Source organism: Columba livia, chromosome 11 (genome assembly GCF_036013475.1).
Source record: "Columba livia isolate bColLiv1 breed racing homer chromosome 11, bColLiv1.pat.W.v2, whole genome shotgun sequence".
Taxonomy (NCBI): Eukaryota; Metazoa; Chordata; class Aves; order Columbiformes; family Columbidae; genus Columba; species Columba livia.
Window position 1 is genome coordinate 4,052,578 of NC_088612.1, and position 21,658 is coordinate 4,074,235.

At 39.6% G+C, this 21,658-nt stretch overlaps 1 long non-coding RNA gene across 3 annotated transcripts; it reads right to left on the minus strand.

The window, feature by feature from the left end:
* Window positions 1-15,572: 15,572 nt before the first annotated feature.
* On the minus strand, window positions 15,573-17,835 carry LOC110355557 (uncharacterized). 3 transcript variants are annotated; one of them, XR_010475339.1, is made up of 2 exons: window positions 17,171-17,835; window positions 15,573-15,726 (listed from the first exon to the last, which is right to left on the minus strand). It is a non-coding gene; the product is annotated as an uncharacterized LOC110355557 (long non-coding RNA). The 3 variants fall into 3 exon arrangements; XR_010475337.1 differs by having other exon boundaries at window positions 15,573-15,730; XR_010475338.1 differs by having other exon boundaries at window positions 15,573-16,327.
* Window positions 17,836-21,658: the final 3,823 nt, after the last annotated feature.

Here is a 21,658-nt window from a genome sequence, read left to right on the forward strand (position 1 = left end):
CCCAGAGGTGCCTTTTCTGGGGTCATTTTGGTGTTTTTTTTTTGAGCAAACTAGGTAAATGACCTTTTGAGGGACAGTTCTTTTGGAACCTTTTACTGTATAAGCTGGCACTTTTTGTTTGTTTGTTTGTTTTTTATAGCATGCTCATCACCATGGTATCTGAGTGCTTTGTTTTGCATTGGTAACTTTAGAGCTGCTGCTAATGCATAGAATAATGTTTTTCCATTACTTTTCCCAAAAAGCCATTGCCTATTTTCCTGTGCCACCTGGGGACTCCAGTACAGATTAACTCTTACTCCCCTGCCCTACACCCCAAATAGAGGAGATGGTTTATACAGATCTCCTTCTTTCAGAACCATGAAATTCTTTGGTAAATAGACTGGCAAACATAACATACATCTAAGTGTTTGTGGGGTTTTTTGTTCATATATCCAGACTACACATGTACCGCTATCTGCAAATTGTTTAAATTCTTTGTGCCCTGCTTGGTAAGTCTATTTTGGAACTTTTGAATGTGAAATCTGTTGTATGGTTCTTAGCTTTTTCCCCACCCTCTTTGTATTACAGCTTTGCATGCAACCCAGATGCTGAACTATTATGGATGTTTAGTCACATATCAGTGGAAGAGAAATTTAATGTGATATGCTGAGGTTTCGTATTGCTGCTTTTGAGTCCTGATCAGATTTTTCTGAGCCTAAGAATGAAAAGCCTTTTTCCTACTATATGGAAGGCCTTCGAACTCCCATGAGTCTGAAAGACAATGCATTTCTTATTCACATTGCTAACAGTGATTTAAGTAATTCCATTCTGATCTTAACATTGCTTATTGCTTACCTATTTCTGATCCTCACTTGGTCATCATCAATGTTGATACTAACAATTATGAGGGACATCTATCCCTTTGGGCATGCCTCTAGGTTTCAGTGGGCACTGTGGAAGTGTTGTCAATGAGGCAGCTTGTGAAAAAATGACAGTTTGTCAAGGAAAAGTAGTTTCTTGTTTCCATGGGATTGCACTGTGTAAATCAGCTATTTTTATTTGTGGAAATTATATGTAATAATCACACTGACAGCTCATTTGGCTCATGTCTGCTGTTCCAGTTCTTCACATAGTCTTGTAGCATGGTCAGTGAACAAAGCTTTGAGCTATTCTGTAAACTTCCTCACGTTTGATTAGGGCTCTCAGACCTGAGCAAACTAGGGTTATAAAACTGGTTGGTTAAACAAGGGTTTCACAAACCAGAAATGGGGAAAACTGAGTAATAGAAAAGTGATACCAAATTCCCCTATAACTTTAGGGAAGCTCCAAGTGGAAAAACATCAGGGGTATCTGACTTGTGTGATGATTTTTATTTTTTCCTTCAGGAGAAATGAAAAGCTGCACTTTAGAAGTGGAAGATTCAGAATATAGTAATGCAGACTTTAGGAAATGATCAAATGGAAACTTGTCTGCAACAAATTGCTTTAATGATCAGCATAAATGTGTTTTAATTTGGATTAATTACAGCCTGGGAAGACTTTTACTTCTAAATAAACTTCAGGAAAATGTCATCCATAATGAATATACTAAATAAACTTCAGTATAAATAAATGGGTCATGGCTCTCCTTCCCACTGAAGACTTGCTCTGTTTAGAAAATGTAAACAAAGCCCTACATATATGCTATACCTCAAGGTATTTACGTAATGACAAAAGATCACTTTTTCATTTTCCAACCATCACCAAGGGATTGCAAAGCAATCAAACTTTAACAGCCAATTAATCTCTCTAGATGATGTTTGTGTAGCACTTAACCAGTTTCAGTAAATTAGATCCCTGTGGGCTGGGCTGTTACATTGATAGAAATGTTACTGCTAGCTGGAGGCGTTCATTTACTAGTTTGTAAAAACAGCAGTATTGAGAAATTGTGAGCATATGGAAACAAACTCTCTGCACCTTTTTAAAAGAAGTGCTGTTTGTAAAGAATAGGAGGTTCTGAGAGTCACCCAGCATGGAGCCTCACTAAACAAAATAAGTAGTTTGTCAGTTCTATTGGGCTGGAGAGAATGCTGTTAAATTTCCTGTAAGAAACAGAAGAAATCCATTGGGAGGCAGCTGTGGCTAAAGAAAGATAATTCATTGCAATAGCATCCACTTAAGCAAACTGTTAAAGGTGCAGATTTATTTAAAGTACTTCTCTTGTGCACCCAAGCAAAATGTATTAAAATAATTAAAAATCTCCAGGAGAGCAAAAGCTTTTGGTATACATGAGATAAATATCGATCAGAAAAGGATCATCCTGGAATGAAGCTGTGAACTTTCCTTTTCAATGTGGTGGTTTTAAGGCATTTGCACTGGTTTTCAGGCTCCCTCTGTGAGAGTTAAAGCCCACAAAGCACAACTACAAATCTCCAAGTGGAGAGCCACATGGCTGATGTCTATGTATCCATGGGAATACAGCTACAATTTCTAGGTGCTGGATTCTCTGGATGTGTTCTTTAAGGATCCTAATAGCACTATGATTTTGATACTCAGTGGCTGTGAGGATTCCCTTGTCCATCATGACTCTGGAGAAGGGTCCTGGGGACTCGTGAGTGAGTTGAGCTCTGTCTGCTCCTTGCTTTGGTCGATTCCAGCTGGAAGCAAGGCAGCAATCCCGTATTAGATGAACTGCTCCTACTTGAAGCTGCACCACTGGTGCATTCAGGATGCAAACGGGGAGAAGGGAGATGACTGAAAGCATTTCAGTAACAGGTTTCTCATTCATGGAAATGTCAGGAGGTCTTGAGGGAGAAATTAATGCCTGGCAGAATGAAGGCAAAAGTTACACTTTAGATTTCTGCTCTTGAAGCAGGTACATAATCAGTGACACGTGGCTGGGATCACGTACTGATGTTGGCACAAGGATGTGTAAATTCTCTGTGTGAGGCTGGCTTCCCTTGGCAAGGGTCAGGGAGCCTATGGAAATTCAGAGCTTGCTGTTGTTACCTGGGAGGTGTCAACCCAGGAGTGTCATGGCCTAATCTGTTGGTAGGTCAATTGGAGAGGCGACTGGTTTACATATATTTTTAAGGACCAGTGAATGTGCTTGGTGTGACTGGATACTTGACTTTGAAAGAACAGGCTGCCAAACCCTGCTCGAGCCTGTGATGGTACTTCGGTTGCCAGAATTAATTTTGTGCAAGGTGCATGTGCATATTTGAAGACTATAAAAGCTGTTCACTGTTCCGTAAGTGTTTGCTGAAGAAAAAGCGGGGCCATGAGCCCCTGCTGAGAAAGGCAGGTGGTAGCAAATAGGAGTTGACCTTTGGACGTGACTTTCTGCTTTACTCCTTCTGATAACACATTATCATGTGGTGGCTTATGATGTGTCCTGACCATATGGTGTTTGGCAAAAGAAGGTTTAATTATATTTTTAGACAGGCAGCACGTACACTTGCAAGGCCAAAGAAAGACATGATAAAGGAGGTCTGTTGCTGTATCAGATTGCTATCAGTGAACTTGCTGATTATGGCCTAGAAGCCACAGAATGGTTGAGGTTGGAAGGCACCACCAGAAGTCATCAGTTCCAACCTGCCTGCTCAAGCAGTGCCACCTAGAGCCAGTTGCTCAGGACCGTGTCCAGATGGTTTTTGAATATCTCCAAGGACAAAGACTCTACAACTTCCTGGGTAGCCTATGCCAGTGCTTGGTCACCCTCACAGTGGAAAAGCATTTTGTGGTGTTCAGATGGAACTTTCTGTGTTTCAGTTTGTGTCCATTGCCTCCTGTCACTGGGCACCACTGCAAGGAATCTGCCTCAATCTTCTTTACAGGGCTGAGTAGAGGGGAAGTTTTTGCCTCCCTCACCTGCTGGCAATACTTTGTCTAATACAGCCCAGGGTACCGTTTGTCTTCTTTGCTGCAAGGGTGTCTTTCTGGGTCATGAAATGATCCTGTTTGCTTCAGTGCAGTCATCCTTGGTGGCCTGTTTGGCAGGACTTGGTACTGGCTGTGATGCTGAGAACAATTTGAGCTCTTTAAACTTAAGCAATAAGTGTTGCATCTGTGGCAGTTGTCCATGTGCTCTCTTGATCATAACTGATCCTTAATTCTATCAACCTCTTTTAGATATTTTCTTTCTAGTGCCTTTCAAACAACGCTCTGGACTTCTGCAGTGAATATGAAGGAATGATAAGTTTAGCTACAGTTCTATTAATAAATCGCTCTTTGGGCAACTGGAAGTGTGATGGGAAAATGCAATGCATTGATTTACTTAGCAGACAATACAGCAGCTTCATAGAAGGAAAGAGAGAGCTATCAACCAGGTAAGCAGAAAGTAGCATAGCAGATGCAGTAAGAGCAAATGTGTAAGTTCTCATGGCTCTGTGTCCCAGTATTTTAGCAGGAGTTATGCTGCAAGTGGGTATGTTTAGAAGTTCCACTTGAAAACAGGAATTTCACCCCACACTTTAGAAATTGCAACATTTGCGCGAACGGACAGGAAGGTTTTTGAGTGTAGATATTGTGGTCAAAACACAGTTTAGGGCACAGGGAAGCCTGTAACATGAATGTGCCATCCACTACAATTTTCTAACAAAGATGTAGTCTGAATGGTTGATAATGAAATGCTTTGTTAGTGCAATGATTTTACTTACTATTTAGATGCACAATGAACAAGTTTGGATAGAGGCTCTTTTTTTGAGAACAGAAGAACAACTTCATGTATTGAATAAAATTACAACTTCCTAAAATGACATGCTGGGAAAATAAATGTATCTAAGTGATACTTGGCTCTAGGGGTGAAATGAAAGAACGAAACTACAGGACTTTGTTCAGCCAAGTGAAGTTCTGACAAGGTCATATAACAAAAGCATAATAATATCACTCTGGGTTTCTAGTTATCATTTCAGTATGTGCTCTGACCAGTGAAAGCATTGCTAATTTTGTTTTGCACAGCTGTCCTCTATGTCATGACTTTGTATTTTTCTATTGTTGAATCTTGCTTTCTTCCAGATATGCCTATTTTCTGTCTCTTCCGCAGTAATAAGTAGCTTTGAAACTGTTAAAATAATCCTCTCATAGTTTCAGTTGAAAGCGAAAATAGAATCTTTTTCTGCAATTTAATAGCTGTATGTAACTTTGAAAGGTTGTACCACGTATCTGCTAAATATCTTCACTCTGCAATTCAGGCAGGCAAATGCATTTGATTTTTACACGTAGTTTATAATCAAGCTCTGTCAAAGAAGGAGTGAGCTGTGTAAAGATTCAAGAGGTGATGCTTCCTCCTCTTCAAACACTAGACCTTTGCAAAGCATTTTAATGGGGTGGGAAGCTGCAGAAGAAAAACCATATGACACTTCAGTGCCTCTTCCTGAGATCTGTGGCCTGGGAGGCTGCCAACCGGAAAGGGTACAAGTCAACACGCTGCTTGTTGCCTATGTGTCCGTTCCCTGTCATCCCCCCTGCTAGTCCCCCAACCCAGCTTAAATTTATTAAATGTAATGACTTGTGGAAACCTTGATAGGCTGTTGCCATCCAAGACAGGGCAGCTGCTGTTTCCTGGAGCAGATCAAACATAGAAAATCTAGGGATATGGTGCATGAAGTTACCTGTATCAAAAGCCTTCTCAAATGGGACAGACCATGTTATAGGAAAATATGGATTGTGTTCCTTCTGGACTGTATTTGTAAACCTGTTTGAACTAAGAACTGTTTGAAAGTTTGATAGCACATGTTCATCTTGACTTGAACCTAATGTTAAGGCAGTGGAGTTAAATTCATTTAAAGAGAATTTTTGATAAGGCATAGATGGTTTTTTCATCCTATTTTTACCCAGACTACATTGCATCTACAGAGGATGGAGTCAAAAAATACCCAGTACTCCTATGTTTTCTGGCATAAAAATTCTGCACTAGGATAAAACACATCTCATCTCATATGCATGTATCTGTGAACAAGCAGCAGTACTCTGTGCCCCTGGGACTGGCTCCCATCCAGAGTCTTACTTAGATTGCAAGGGGGAGCAGGTGGCATCTTTGCACAATCTCCAATTTCAGATTGCATGTTATCTTTAGAGCACCTTTAGATTCTAGCCAGCACTCGGTGGGAGCCTCTTGGCACACACCATCTGGTTGAAACACTGAATGAGCCTGGTTTGGTCCTGTCCTCTAGCTGAGGTAATGGTGAGGAAAACACTGTACTTGTACGGTTCTTGTGTGGTTTGGTTTTATGTTTGTGGTGTGGGTTTTTGGGTTTGTTTGGGTAGTGTGTGTGTGGTGGGTTTTTTCTCTCTCTCTCTCTTTGCTGTGTGTAACTTTAAATGGTTTTTTGACTGGGGATTGTGAATTGAGGACCTGCCAATAGCTACCTGGCTCTGAACTGAGTCTCCTGAGTCGTGCTTTGAAGACATGTTCTAGCACTGAGGAAGGTTTTTAACTCTAGAACTATGTTGCCATACTATATTCCCATCTAAATCACCTTTTGTCCTAGTCTGAAAGAGTATTGTAGTTCTTGTCTCTTTCAGTGTTGGTGGCATTGTATATCTATAATCTCCCTTTTCTTCTAGAATTTCCTTGTCCCCAGTGGCTTTTTTTATAGTTAGAAGCAGAACTGAACACAGGTTAAAAAGGCAAAACAAAACTTGGATGATGCCACAGGACTGTAGTGACAAAGACATAAAGGTGTTTTATATATTTCATTCTCTGCTTTTCGGAGGATTTTTCCTCTGTTTGATTCATTTTTACTTTGTTGATGAACACCAAGCTGACACTTCCGCAGGACCCATCCACACATTTCTTTTCTGAGTGGCAATAGCTGATCTAATCGCTCTGTATCACAGTTGGATTGATTTCCCCATCATGCCTGAGGAACATGACTTTGAAGTTACTGATGTTGAATTCCATCAGATAAGGGCTCCTGGTCTCTGCAAGAACCTTTGAGGACTGGCCAAGGAAACTTAGAAGTCACCAGTCAGGAAGAGAGTTATTTTGTATTTTGAGTTGTTGGCTTTTGCTTTCATCTCTTCACACCTCTGGGTTATTAAAGATTTGTCTAAAAAGGAAGAGTCGGGGGTAGACTAGATTAAATACAGTGCTAGCTGTTCACTCATTGGGGTTTATAGGTACTACAGTGTTGGGGAGAAAGGATAAATTGAACTTCTAAGTACAGAGGGGTTCTGAGGATGTTTCAGTTTAGGCAGCGTTCCACCCTAGTGTGGCTATGCTGTGCCAGGGTTAGGGAGAGCAAATGGCCATCCTGCTTTGGAAAGAAGATGGGCCAAGTTTAAGTCTCTTGACACCAACTACCTTAGAAATGTCTGGAGTGCTCTACACGAGTAAAGAAGTTTTAAATTGTTAAAGAAATCTAATGACCTCATTAGGCCTCACCGAAATGTGAGACAAAACAGCAAGAAGCTAAATATTGCTGTTACTGCTAATATATTTTTAAAGGTTCTTAATTTTGTTGTGCTTTCTCATTGTGCATGATATCTAGCCAACCCAGTGCCACAGGCTAATGTTTTCATTAGTATTCCTATTTATCTTCAGTAAAAATTAGTTACAACTGAAAAAGCATGTGCACAGGATACATATAAACTGTGCCCTGGTGTTGGCAATTCTGTTGTTCATGCTTGTTAACTGCTGTAGCCTTAGGGCTCTCATGCTGACTCTGTTAAGCACAGAGTGCTGCAGCTCACAGAGTACTCTTTACGTGTTAGGCCTTTAAACTTAAATTTACAAATTTTTCTACTAGTTCTACTGTATTCTTTACCTTGCCAGCTGTCCTAGGTGTTAAAATCATTCAACCAACACTCCTCCACTTGTGTGTCTCCTCCTTTTGTCACTCTTGCTTTTCTTTAATTATTATTTTTTAAAGTCTGTGCTGTAATGCATTTCAAGCTGCAATGGGAAACAGCTGATACAGAAGTGATCTTATATGTGGAGATTGAGGCTGGCAATGCCCACGTAAAATGTTTTGGCTAGGATGGGGGAGGGAGAGGCACAAGTACAAGAAGATAGGACAGAATACCTTATGGTTAAAGTACATAGCAAGTCCAGGAGGAGAAACTATGATCTGCAAACAGCTTAATCCCAGCAATGCTGGTCTTTCATTGGCAAAAATTCAAGCTCAACCTTTGTTAAATGTAGTTGGATAACTTTCATTGATTCTAAAACGAAAGTACACTAGTAATAGCAGTTTGACTAGTATTCACTGGGGCCAGCTGTAAAGTGAGAGTCCCAGCACGCCTCACAGGTCTTCCATGCCAGTTTGTGGGAACTGCACATCTCAGGGTTCAGGAGCTCAGCAGCAACTGCAGAAGCAGTTTGCTGTAGTTATGATAGATCAGCTACTGGAGATACCTCCAACGTGTTACTGCCTGAAGACACTGCTGCTGTTTGCTCAGCCATGTGCTCTACGTCACCTAAGGCAATGTTGGGATCTGCAGAGTCAGGAAAGAGGGTAAGGAAGGAGAGGTGAAAGACTTTGGGGGGCTGGGTATATAAGGCTGTGTGGTACTAGGATGGGAGGAAAGGGACATGGAGCTGAGGTCCTGATTGGGCATGGCAACATGTGCCATCAGGGAAAGGAAGAAGCTGGAGCTCAAGCTTGAGGGTGAGGTTTGGGCAGACAGATCCAGAGTTAAATAGCAGCAGCAGAGTAACAGAAGATCCTTCTGATTCTCGACACTATTTGAGGCCTTTCATCCAAGATTAGTCCTGTTTCCACGTCTGTCATCCCTATCTCTAAACAACAGAAATAAAAATCAGGGCAACTGATCTGCATTATTTGCAACTCTTTGTAGTTTTAGGGAGTCTTCTATTGTGTATTACTATATATTAGACTTAAAGCTGCTGGGTCTTGTGTTAAACTGCACTCTCTAGAAGCAGATGTCAATATCTGTTGAACAGATTTTATGTTACTGTGTGGGTATGCAGTTTTGCTATCAGTACACATGCTAAGATATTCAGAATTGGCTAATGATGTGGAAACCTTCATTACTTGAGTATTCCATTTTGACTTGGTTAACAGTTGTGATTTGAAGAATTAATAAAGAAAATAACAAAAAAAAAAAAAGTAATTGTTGCCCTGAAATAAATAGTGCTTGTTAAGCCACCTTTGGAGGGACACACAATGGTTAGGGCCCATGTGTCACTAGTGGCTTTTTGAAATCCCTGACTTCTAATTTCTAAACTGACAGGATGCTGAAGAAATGCAACGTTTAACAAAAAGGAAAATGTCTGTCAGAGAAATGCTGCAGCTTTCCACTGTAGCAGGATGTTTTAAATGAAAATCTTCTCCTTCAGATATTCTGTGTGAAAGCTGCTTAAAAAAGAAAAAGTTGAGGTAATACTGCTGTCTATTTTGAACATGTTTCAACCTTTCAGTTTTTGATACGCTGTTGTCTGTGGGTGAGATTCTGCACAATCTCAGAACGACGGTGGAAGGCTGAACGTATGTCCATTTATATACATCTAAGGATTTAGTCACAGGCAACAGACAGTTATGTAAAATATATCCTGGGGAAAAGGTATCATGGTGTAACTCTTCTGATGATGAAATTCTTTAAATAAAAAAATCATTCAGTTGAATCTTGCTGGTGATAGTGAGCTCTGCACCTCTTTCCATGAACCCAAGAATCCTTTAATCTTTTTCGTTTGCTGCAATTGCACCTACTTCAAAGCATTGCTGCAGGCATTGGAAAGGATCCTGCCACTCGGTGGGAACAGGGCGGGGATGTGAAATTCTGTCATCACTGGGAAACTGCAGCCATCTCTGAAGTGGCAGTGTGATCTATCTTTGTGAAAGGGCAGCAGCATTATGCAACTGACTTGGGAATGTAGGGAAACGTGTCTGTATTGGCTGTAGCTTTGAATTTTTTTTTTTTAAACCCCCAACTTTATATACTGAGAAGCACTTGACAAATAATCTAAGGAGAGAGCTGAATATAGTAAAGTAAGTTTAGCTGGAAATCTATATGGACAAATGCCATTTGTCTTGTGGTTTTGAAACCAGCTGCAAGAAGATGAGCCCTGGACACAATCCAGCCACTGATACGTGGGGTCTGGTGGTACTGGAATGTATGAGATGGTCTTGGAGAAGAGCTGGAGAAAAGGGAGTGAAACTGTTAATTTGAAGAGGCAGTAGTCTGGACGTAGTCTGGATTTTAGCTGTTATCACTTTTCTGTCAACTGATCTCTTAAGAAATAAAATCTACTTTAGGACGTGTTTGGTTTTAGGCGAGCTTAGTGTGATGGAAGTTGAGGGTGGTGATGCCTTACAAGAAACCAATCCCATGCTGCTGGTACTGGTAGGAACAGTATGGCAAACCTGCTGACTGCTCTGAGAGTGATCAAACTTGCAGTGAAAATATTTGTCCTCTTTCAAGACTGAGGTATTTGTATGAATATACAAAAAAAGGAAGGCATGTCATTCACCAGATACCTTGGTTTCATATTGGTTCATATTTGGGGAAAAAAGGTTCAGTCATAAAAGCCTTAATCATTAGTGGTATCTGCTTACACTGAGTTGTGCTTTAGCATATACAGCCGCTGCTTTGAATTGTAAAACCACAGACACTGTTTTTCATTGAAAGGATTTAATTGTGGAAGAAGCTGCAAGGTTTTTATGGTGCTTAGATTGTGGGGTTTTTTTTAAGGCCATATTAAGAGCATTCTGCAATTAAGTTTCAAAGGAATGAGGCGCTATAATGCATTTCAAGCTGCCAGTATTGTAAAGAATTACAATTCCTGGCGTATAAAAAGTGACTAAACCGCTCTTAAAAGTGAAATCCAAGTGCACTATAGCTTGTAGTTCTGCAGTGTACTTAAGTTATGGATTCACATGGTGCTAGAAACAGAAGGCAATTTCCAAGGTGCTTCCGAGGTTGGAGAAGTTTTTTTTTAAATAGTCAATGAGTTTTCAAATAGCCTGTACCACCAATTTTGCTCAGCAAAAGCTGAATCAACTGGAGCAATGTTTTTTGTGAATAAGATATATTTTCAGATAATGCTTGGACTTCTAACTTTTGATGTATTAACTGCAACAATCTTGTTAGCCTTTAATATGAGTGCTACATGTCCACACTCCAAATTAACACACCCTGTAACATCAAGGGAGGAAGGGCAGTTTCCACGTTAGAGCCAGGAGAAATACGGGTCACAGTGTCCAGAAGTTGTGTGTTTGTGTGTGTGGTGTTTGTTTGCTTTGTTTTGTTTTGCGGTTGGTTTGTTTGTTTGTTTTTAATTAGAATAGCACATTCAATGATTGCAAAAATAACCTATAAATATAAAAATAATTTTCTCTAGAAATTTACTCCAAATCTTTAATTGCCGTTGGAAAGGAAGGAACTAGACTGCACTTTGATCTCTACTTAATAAACTTGATCTTGGTTTACACTTCCTTCTGTTGTGAAAGATCAAAGGACACTTAAAGCTGAGACCTTCTTGGGTTTTGCATGTTTAATGTGATGTTATTTTGTTTTTGGTGTTGGAGACAGTGCTGTTTCCTCAAGGCGATAAGCTCAGAATAGGTAACTATTGTTGAGCCTTTGTGATAACCACTCTGTGTTAATGTTACAGATGCCCAAAGAGAATATAATCTTCTCATACCATATGACTTCTCCTAGTCAAGCTAGTTGGCAAAGATCAAACCAACAAAAAATCAGGGGGGATGGCAAAAAACCAACTTGCAGGTTGTCTGGTGCTTTATATTATAAAAGTACCTAATGTTTCTCTACAGAGATTGTAAAATCCACAGACTATCTATAGTAATCTTGGTCAAGAAATAGCACATCTTGTACCTAAAAATAAATAAAAAATCATGACACAACATGGCCAATGCTGACATGAATTAATTTATGTATATTGCCAGACATGACATCATTCACAAGGAACACGTGTTCCTTCTAATTAATCTTGAATAGGACACAACCTCTTACCTGCCCAGGCAAGAACTGATTAAGAATTATTGTACATCTGTACAATAAGAGATCAAGCTGTCGTTTCACTCCAACTTTCTAGCTTTCTGCATAGTTGATTTTTGCAAGTATTATAATTACAATAGTAGTCTTGAGTTTTTAATTGCATGATTAAAATATGGTTTTAATGGGCGTACTTTATTCCACAGACATTCTACTATGTAACCACAAGCAACATAACCATGTTTCTCTTGCATGATTGTATGAATTGTGGAATTAATAAGTGGAGGATTCTATAGGCTATAATAAGCATATGGGGGAAACAGTGCATATAAGAATTTAAATTGAACTCCTAGATTATAATTATACTAACCTTTAGACTTTCAACCTTAATATATGCATACCATCAATAATTATTTTAGGCCTGCACATCTGTGATTTTTGCTAGAATTACATTTGTCTTATGATGTTTTCTGTATGTTCCACTTTGTCCAGCATGATATAAGGTAAAAGTGAGTTGGTCTAGGATATCTGACATTTTAGGTAACCAGAGGAAAAAAATTGCAAATACGATTTTGCCACTTGTTCATCTTTATTTTTCCTTTTTTAATTTCCCAGATTGCTGTGTTTTGATACAAATTGCTTGTTCTATTTCCCCAAAGCTGCCAACTTAATCTGGTTGGACTGTAAGCAGAGTATTAGAAGAATCTAATATTAGTGTTCTAGGTTTTGCTAGTATATGGTATATCTACAAAACACAGTCTGATTCTGCAAGCTCAGCAATACTAAACTAGGTTAATATTTGTCTGTGAGACCACCTGAGAATCCTGGCTACTATAGAGAAAAACTAAGAGGTCAAGATAAAACTCTTGGCAAATATTAGACCACAGATGCTGAATGAGCAGAAAGACTTCATTCAGTACCATCAGTGCTGCCGAGCTGACAGATGGGAATAAAAACCCACCAAAAGCCCTTTCCCCAGTGAAAACTTTCTGTTGATCTATGAATGGTAATCACAGCCAGAGAGCCTCACTGTGTACTTGCCTCTTTAGGGCTAATGATACCATGTGTTATCTGTTCAAATAAGGGAAAAAAATGTTAGGAAAGCTAAAAAATTCTCTTTTGTGTTCCTCTTATGAGAAGACATAGGACAGACAGTAACAGGGGATGGATAAGAAGAGGGAAGTGTGGGATCTGTGGCTGAAAAACAAGACTGGAAATTGGGGTTTGCCAATTCCAGTCTGATGTGCTGGGGAAAGGCTGATATGTAAAGATCTGCTACGTTTGGGTTTTTTTTGCTGTAAATCTGTGGAAGTAATAAGAAAAAACCAGAATAAGTTAACACTGTAGGACCACAGGGAGCCAAACTTTCTGTCTCTATGACTGTCTTAGCTTTATGAATGAATACTGTATTCTGAATATCTGGCATTCTTATTGTTGTAGAAATTTTTTTCTATCTTTTGCATATTATTTTATGACTTTTGATCTGATAAAGTGTATTTTTGACTCTGTGAAAAACAGTGATGTGTAGCTTTCCTATAACTTTTTTAATGGCGTTGTTTGCAGAATTACCGAGTGATTAGTGCCAAGAACAACACTTATTTTTAACTTTTTTTTTGTATAGCTGAGTGGTGTCTCTCTCTGTTAATTCCTCAGAAGATGTTTTTTTTCCAGAGGGTCTGGAAGGCAAAGATTAAATTTCACAAGGTGTAATCAGATTTTCATAAAGTTGAGCCAGAAAAGCAGGTTGCTCCCCTGTCTCCATTTTTTGACAGGTTGGCACTTTTCTTTTTTAATTACATCTGACTTCCCTGCTCTGCTGATCACACACTAACAGTCACAACATTTAGTCTCCTTTTCCAGAGGGAGGAAAGCTGCGCAGACTGGGCTGCTAAGGAGCTCAGTGCAATGGCAGCGTTCTTGTTCCTGTTCTGAATCTGTTTAAGCACCTTTCCATGTCTGAATTAGAACAGCAGAGCATATAAACTCTTGATTGCTACTGCTAATTTTCTTACTATAACTATGGTCATGCCCTACAAACCTCTCTAAAAAAAAAAAAAACACCAGTGGTATAACAGAAAGGGAAAGCTAACAGCAAGTCCAGGTAATGTTCATAGACTGATCATAGGCAGGTTCTCTGCTGCAAGAGAGTTTTCCAGGTGACTGTAACATGCGATGCAGATCAGCTCTGCTCTGGGTTCAGCACATAAACTAAGATTGAGTTTGTGCTTTCGGAGAGCTCAATGTGTGATTCCAAAGTGCAAATCTTCTACAGCACAGGTCAGATAACCTGCTGTTCTGCAACAGGCAGTTACCTGACTCTGTAGATGACTAATTTGTTGATTGCCCAATAGAAATGCTTTACATTTTTCAGTTTTTGTTAGTCCTACTCTGCAACTGAGCTAACAGATAAGTGGGAGGTACTGGCTCCACTCAGGTCCATGGCACAACTCCCACCTCCTTCAAGACAGCTAATTTTGGTTTGCTCTCCTAGTCCTTCTCTGCTTTTCCACTCGTGTGGAAAATGGGTAGTGGTGTTGATTTTCTTGGGGCACTTACTGGGCACAACAGTGATGAATAAAATGTTTGTGGGAGCCAAATATGTGATAAATGACTTTTTGGATTGTAGTTAATTACCCCATTGACCAGCTGTTTATCTGTGCGGGATTTTGGGTAGATGGATAAAATGGATGTGCAACAGAAACAAAGGGATGGTGGAGGAGAAGTTAAAGGTAAAACAACAGGGGAAGGCAAAGAAGCCACTGGGATGTGCTGTCCTGTGTGCTCTGAACGCATCTGTGGGAGCAGCTTGTGCTGTTAACTGACCTGCAGCTCGGTGTTTGTTTCCATCTCCATTCTTCAAATACAGGAGAATTAGAATTACGAACAAACCAGCCCAGTAAACTTGGCAGATTTTGATGTTAATCGTGAAGGCAGATGTAAAGTTCTCTGACAAATTGTTTCAGAGAAACTGTCTTGTATCTGCCAGTGTCTTAATACCAAACTGTATTCCTATTAGGACTGAGTGTTAATGATTGAATAGAAAATACAGTGCCTGGTGCAGAGTGAATCTGAAATCACTTAGCATACTTGATTGTTAGCCGGGCTAACTATCGTGCGAGTGCATCGGCTGCCATCTGTCCATTTACTGACAGCCTTGTCAGGGAAAAAAAGATCCTGAGAGCTGGAAGTGTTCCAGTTTGCCGCAGGTCTGCTTTCTAGTGTTTTTGTAACAGATGTTGTGCCACATGCCCAAAGCCGCTGCCTGTAAGCTGCTGTGTGCTCAAATTTTTAATTTTGGGGGTGCCTGACTGGTTTTGACACAAGATTTGCATTTATCTTAGCAAGCCATTGTAGGGTGCCTTTGTTATAATAATGATCTGATGAAAGAGCCAGAGCTAAAACCGCTAGGTCTCTGTCAGAGGCGTTCTGATGACTTCAGCAGACATTGGATTGGACTCTCACTTGCCAGTTGTTAATATTTTTCACCTTTTCCATTTGATCCTATGTATTTTAAAGCACAGCATTTACAAAAATGCTTAGTATAGAATTAGGGAGCCCTCAAACTTGCACTGTGCTCTTAAGGAGTTCAGTGGTCCCTGCTTATCCGGGATGCTTCAGAAGTGTTTATGTCAATATAATTCCACTGTAAGCCAGTTGATACTAAATTCATGTAAATCAACCAAGGTGAGATGAAGCTTTAGAAACTGCCATGTTTTTTAATTCCGTGATTACAATGCCTTGCTCCTCCTGTGAAGCTTGGTCGTTGTCAGCAGAGTAGCAGGAGGGAATTACCATCTTGTTGCAGCAACCCTGCTGCTGCTGGTAGGAAAGATTTCTTCTTCTGCCCTTCCTTGCTTTTCATTAACAAAAAGCAAAAGGAAACAAAAAAATAGGTCAATTAGCAACATGCAACATCATGCGTCTCTGTATAGTTTCTGCATGTCATCCATTTCAAGAGTTTTGCTTTATAAAACTGATAATATGGTTATCCACAGGACCTTTCTTCTATTCCAGTTTATATTTCCACTTGATCACTTTGTGGGCTGCCTGTATGATTTCTTGATGGATAAAAATTTGTTTGACTGTGTCTGTGGAGCTGTAAAGCAGCTGCCCATTGATTTGCTGCTGACTGTGTGTGTGAATAAAATATAGTACAAGAGGTAACCTGTTTTATGTGTTAAGCATGGGAAACTTTCCGATCTCAGAGATTCATTTATCACCTTTCAATGGAAAAGTTGTAGGTTGTTTCTTCAACAGGCAGTTGCCTTTGTATGTTGAGCTTAAAATATTTGGTTCAGAGTCTATGCTTTTAAAAATATTAATTGAAGGTGTATAAATAAAAATGTGGTTACAAGGCTGAATCTCTTGATTAATTTCCATTGTTCAGTCTGTAAAATTCCATTTGCATGCCAGGAAAATGCATCCCATGTACACAGAGCAATGCTGGAGTGCTGCAAAAGTGATATATATATAGAATATAATGAATTTTGGGTTAGGCTGTCATAATACCTCTAACTAGAATATTATCTAGGTAGTTAATCATAACCTTGGATCTCAGGCTGAGAAATGCTACTATTTCGTGTTGTGTATGCAGACATAGGTTACTCAGCAACAAACGTCACTCTCTTTCCAGATGAGTTATTAGCATATGTTAAAATGACAGGTATACAGTGAAAGTTTAATGCCTATGAAATCACCTGAAAGGCTGCAAATGCCTTAGCATGTGAAATATAATTCAGAGTAATAGAGATGAGCATTCCAGAGCATTTATGATGAATTTTTATTGAGAAAAAAGACTCCTACAATGTAAAAACAAAACAAAGAATTAAAATTACTGTTCCAACAATGCATGCTTTATAAATGTACATGATGTGGTCTACAGAGGCATTTAGCTGGACAAGGCAACAAATGTTTTCTGCTGTGAAGTAATATAAGAGGTGCAATGTATTTGTCTACCGTTGAAAATGTGAGGTTGTTTTCCTAAAGATTGGAAGAAATCTTACTAAAGCAGAACAAGAAACTGTTACAACATTAAGATGCCAGCAGAGACTGGACAAAAAAACTTAAGTCAGGTGAAGACATGGCATTTATCTATGTTATCTGATAAAATTACTGCATGTTTCTGTAACTGCTAGCATAAGAATAGTTAGAACAAGCATTAGTTATCACAAACGTTTTATTTTCCATACTGTACATCGTTTAAGTTACATAGAGCAAGCACCTGCAGTATTTCTCTGAAATATAGACAGCAAATTCTACAACAGTTGCATCAGGACAGTTTCTCAGATTCTTACCTGTTTAATCCAGAAACAGATGTTGACAGTTCTGGTGCGGAACTGCTTGTGCCACTGCTCCAGGATGCAGCTCAGCTCTCTGCGTATATATTGGTACAGACACTGAACAAGACCTGATTAATTGTAGTACAGATAGTTTGGGAAGACAGGCAGTAAAAACAAAACTCATAAGTTCACACAAATAAGGCAATGTGGAAGCCTTACTTTTTATCTCCTATCTGTCCTTCTAATCCTAAAGTCAGGCACTCTCTGTCTCCCTCGCCTTTTCTCCATTGCTTAGCAACACTCATGGGTGAAATTACTTAAAGAGCTTTGTTCCCAGATGTGATTTCAGTAATATTTGCAGGCTCAACAGTTCTGAGATGTGAAAATCAACCCCCTTCCTCCTCACCACCATTAGCCTACTCCTTCTGCACCCCGGGCATGTTTCAGTTTTTGTCTCTACTGTTTTGATCTAACCATGAGTGATGTAGAAGGAGGGGGGAGGTTCAAATAAAGCTTTTATTATGGAGGACACTCATACAATACATGCAACAAAGCTGCATGTTGGGCATAGAATTGGAGTATAAGTGCAGAATGGATCAAGAAAAGAACTTGTTTCTTTCCACTCAATTTAATTTTTGAAGTTTATATTGAATAAATGGTATTTTTCATGCCAACAGTTACGTGTTGAATTGGTATGACCAACTGCACGTTACAATATAGCTTTGAATAACCATTTCAAGTAGGGAGAAGCTACGGTAGCTAATTGCTTCCTACACAGTTTGTCTAATTTTGGCAATGCAGTGACATATCAGCGCTTCCTAGAAACGTTCAGTTTGCCAGGCTAATCTGTACCTGCATTCGGTTCTATTCCTGGAGGATGATCTGGTTTATCCATCCTGTTTCCTCTTCCTTCCCCTGGCTGTTTCTCTGCAGTTGACTAAACTTTCAGTTCTGGGTGGCTTCAGTGTGTGTTTTCTTCTGCAAGCCAGAAGATGTTGATGTGTAAATCTCTTTGATCTCGGAGACAAGCTAGATCACTCACAAAGGCGACTTCCATTGAAATGCAAATATTTCTATTGAAGTCTCTCAATTTATGTGCAGAACACTGTGTTTATGTGAAAGACCTATGTAAAAGCTGATGGTAAGACTTCAAGAGTTATATTGCTCCAGCAGTGCCGTAACCATGTTGCTGATGTTACATTGAAAACTCCCCGTGTGTTGAAATGGAAGATTTGCCTGTCATGGCAAAATCTTGGAGCTTTTGCCAGGCAGAATGATCTAATGTAAAGGCTTTTACAAGTAGATATGTATCATGGATTTTAAGGTTGCTCAGGTGCATTATCTAGCTTGTGAAAACAGTAATTTTAGGTGACCTCTTGCTCAGGAAGGATAAGGCACACACTCATGTGCTCCCTCAGCTTTATGATAATGAATAAAATGAGGCATCTTAAGAAAAGGCAGAGTATATAAAATACAATGGCAAATCCCTTATGTTTTGTAGGATAGTCACAAAGTAGACTCTGGGAAAATGCTGCAGAATTTTCCCATGATGACCTGGAGAGCTGTAATTTAGCTGAATCAAAAAATCTACTTGCCTCAGTTTGTCTGGATAGAAACCAATTGAAATTCTGAGTTATTGTGCATTCTCTGACTGGGTCTCATGTGATGGCCAAGAAGCAAAAAGCAGAGAAAGTTGTGTATGTTGTGGTGTTGGTTTTTGTGTGCGTGTAATATAGCAGTTTGATTAAACATGTAATTAAAACATGTACCACGGCTCAGTCTTACTATCTTTCTAACCACTCAACCTATTGATCAGTGTGAAACCTGGTCATAGTTTTCAGAAGGCCGTGCAAGAATGAAACTGGTTCTCCTTTACAATAGCCCAATATAACACCAGAATTTCACAAGATGTTTTGTATCGTTAGGTAGGATTAGGCACAGTGATGGTGATGAGGCTGAGGATAACACACTTATGCTTTTCATGTTTAAAACACTTTAAAAATAGGATCTAATTAATCTGTACCACAGCCAGATTAAATATCAGCAGCTCAGTTACTGCTATTATGAGCATTTTTCAGGTGATGGGGTAAGCTGCCTTTACTCTTTTAAATTGCATTCTCTTTGTTGAAATCCTGCTGACTTTGCCATTCTGGCAGAAACCCTGAAAAATGCTGCTTTTATTTGGAACAAAATTAAGTGCTTGACTTTGAGCTTGTGTACAAAAAGTTGTGGAAAACTGGGGCTGGAAAAGTGGAGATACTTGAGTCCTATTGTCTGAGTCTCCTCAAGGATTGCACTAGAGTATCACTTTTGTTCTTTGTGTTAAGAGCCTGGATGAAGCAGATTATAGTTGTGAACCAAAATTACACATTTTTTTGGGGAGGATCCCAAACACCTTGGTTGTAAACTATGGTAGTTATACCAGGTGTTTCCAAAACATCTCAATTGCAGAATGCTATTGCTGCTGCCAGCATTTGAGACATGGTCCTTTCATGTGTTGTGTGGCTTTGTTTGGTTTTGGTATGCAAAACAATTCTGTAAATTTGCAAGTTGGTTGACAAAATCAAAGGTATGGGTTTGTCTTATTTTTACCTTCAGAGAAGGCACTATGCATCTGAAACTTTTTTGTTGCTGAGTTCTAGCACGTCAACATCAACGTCTAGCATGTCAACATCCCAACTCTCAGCCTTGTGACTCAGTATTTTGTCTTCATCTCTGCCCTTGGACTTTATGGGAGAAAATGTGCAACGCTGGTGTGCAGCTGAGGACAGAGGGGGACTTGGACTGACATCAGCCTTTGTGCTGCACACACAGGACTCTCCTGTATGACTTACATAAGTGAAATACATCACCTTGCTTTCCAGGAAGTGGTAGAGTAAGATACTTCTGTTGTTATCGGTGGTGTAACGTTTCAACGCTTTTTAACCCTTTTATAATGGAGCTTTTGCATGTTGTTTAACGCAGTTAGGCGATTGTCGTCTCCTGTTCTAATCACCCACCTTTTGTGCTCAGCCCTGCTGGCAGCAGTGGTGGAGCCCTCCCATGGCCAGTGCACCTTCCCAGGCGGGGCTAAGAAGGCAGGACACCCTGGACCAAATCTTGTTAGGATTATACCCTGTTAAAGTTATAAAGGCATCACAGAACCTCAATTGTTTCCCAGCTAAGAAATTAGTACACTTGGCGCAGATAAATTCTGCATCTGTGTGTATATTTTGCTCATGCTTCTGCTTCATTTAACCTACTCCTGGTAGTTCTAGGAAGAAGGTAGGGGTGGGTGACTCTAACAACACACCCAACAATTTGGGCTCTAGTCCTGTCAATTCTTAGACACTTGTCAATCATTTGCATAACAGTTGTATCTCTCCTATTTTGCAAGCAAGCTTTTTGTGTCCAAGAGCACTTAAAAATCAGGGTTTGAAGGGATGATCTTGTTCTATTGCAATAGATAGTTTTGCCAGACTTCAGTGGGAGTGGGAGCGAACCTTAAACAGGTAAGGTATTTTTTCCTAACATGCCTGCTTTAATAAGGGCATATTGTCTCACCAATTTTAAGGCTAAACTCCTTATAGAAATCAAAGAAGAATTCTGCTGAAAAATCAGTTGTACAGTATGACCTGTGGGTGCTGCATGTCTTACAAGATTGAACAGCTCTCTGTAATTTGGTGTCTTCCCCCGTGCCACACACACCTTTTTTTTCATTAAAACAAGGCAAATCACGTACAATCTCTTTGGAGCACACATTTAGGCATGCCATCCAATGGCTGAAACTGCTTCATTTCCTTTGGCTGTAGAGGATAAGTTAGCTCCACGTGAAGCTTTACCTCCCGCAGATAGCAGAATAGGATGTGAAATATTTACCATTTTAATTGTGTGAGGCTTCATTGAAAACCTTATTTTCCTTGCTATGTGTCATTTAGAGAGGCAGTTCTGAACTACTGCTGAAAATGGGAGCCCTGACAGACAGGGAGCATGGCACTTGTTTAACAAAGAACAGCATGCAGGCTCCACATACCATAATGCTTAAGGCTATATAATTCCATTTTATTCTGTAGATTTCGTTTCATTGCTTTAGTGTCTGCAACACACAAGCTTTTAGTATTCAAGGGAAAAAATTCAAAGCCTGCCTAATGCGATGGCATGTGCACAATAATTCAGGTTTTGTATAAGAGATGTTTATTTTTTAACCGAAATGTGGTATGCAGAGAATATATAACCCAAAAAACCCAAACCCCCCCTCAGTGTTCATGTTTCATATTATCACTGCTCATATCAGAAAACATTTATGTTTTAAGTATTCCTTTTTTTTTGATTTCTGATCAAGAGGAAAATTACCTTTCCACACAAACCCAACTGTTAGTTCAATAGATGATGCTCTTCATGACACAGTGAAAGAGATGAATCCTCCAGACAAAAATCAGGAATTTTTGCTTAATCATAATAGTGGGAAAATTTGACTTTTTCACATGGGTGAAAAACATCGTTCACGGCAAGTTTGTTTCTTGT